This window comes from Bufo bufo, chromosome 3, assembly GCF_905171765.1.
Source record: "Bufo bufo chromosome 3, aBufBuf1.1, whole genome shotgun sequence".
In the NCBI taxonomy this organism is placed as follows: domain Eukaryota; kingdom Metazoa; phylum Chordata; class Amphibia; order Anura; family Bufonidae; genus Bufo; species Bufo bufo.
In genome coordinates, this window is record NC_053391.1 from 158,354,606 (window position 1) to 158,356,022 (window position 1,417).

Sequence of the window (1,417 nt, forward strand, 5' to 3'; positions counted from 1 at the left end):
AAAAAGCCCCCATTTTGGATCGGTAGTGAGGGTATAATATGGTTGAGAGTCAGTAGTCATCCCTCTGTCGCATGGTGACAATTCGGCTGTCACTACGCAAGCAACTGAGCATGCATCGGGCTATTTGCCCAAGTGACTTGGAGGGAATCCCTGCTTCCATCTCCACTGCATACTGCCACGCTGTGTCAACTGCCTCGTCTTCCTCTTCGCCCTGTAGCTCCTCTGGCTGCTCCTACTCCTCCTCTCCTGTCACCTGTGTAGAAAATCCAGCCATTTCTCTACGCATTGCTTGCGCTCGAGTGTCCTCCTCCTCTAGTTCAGCCCACACAGGGCCAGCCAGATATAGCAGCATCTGTTCCTGCACATGAATCAATGGAATGATATTGTTCATCCAGTAGTCATGGCAACAGCAAACAGAAGGTTTCGTGCATGAGCTGCCGCTGGCTAACATCAAAGTTACACAGGGGAGTCCCTCTGTCCACCTGTATCATCAATAAATCATTTATGGCCTTTCTCTGTTCATATAATTGGTCCAAAATATGGAGGTTGGAATTCCAACAGGTGGAAACGTTACATATCAGCCTATGTTGGGGGACTCCGTTCTGCCGTTGCAGCGCAAGGAGGGTAGAAAGCCAAGATTCGATTTCTTGATAAAAGATGTGGAGCAGTCCCCTTTGTGACTCCTTTCTCCCAGGCAAACTTGGTGCAGAATAGATTCACAACGCCGTTCCCTACACATGTGGTATGCTGGAGGGACACTGAGAATTGTTCCTGCAGTGGAGGCTGAGGACATGGTGGAGGATGAGGAGGTAGAGGCGGACATTGCCGCAGAACCAACGGCGTGAGAATGTGGATTCGGAAGCGGCGTCACCTGGCCAAGCTGCTGGTGTGGCTGGGCAGGAACCACATTTACCCAGTGTACCTTAAAGGACATATATCGTCCTTGACCGTAGTTACAGCACGTTGGTGCTGCCGTGCACTTTGTCAGACACAGACAGGCTGAAGGACTGGCCCACCTTCTGGTCTACATATGTGTGCAGGGCTGGTTTTGCCTTTTTCACAAAGCAATGACAGCTTGGGACTTTCCACCTCAGCTTGGCACAAGCCATCAGTTCTCTGACAGGTGCAGAGTCCATCACTTGGAAAAGGAGGGACTGCAGCACTAGCAACTTGGCCAGGAGCACATTCAGGTTCTGCGCCGTTAGATGAGTGCACGCATACAGTTGTCTCTTGGCAATCCCTTTGGTGATCGATTGCTGACGGAATGACTGATGAGGAGTAGGAGGACAAGGAGCAGGAGCAATTAGGACCAGCAGATGATGGGAAGGACACACAGCTCCCTTCAGCTAAGGTGGTGGAGCCTTGACTGCATGAAATTGGATGTGTGCCACTGGGTGATGCAGCTTGCTGATGCATG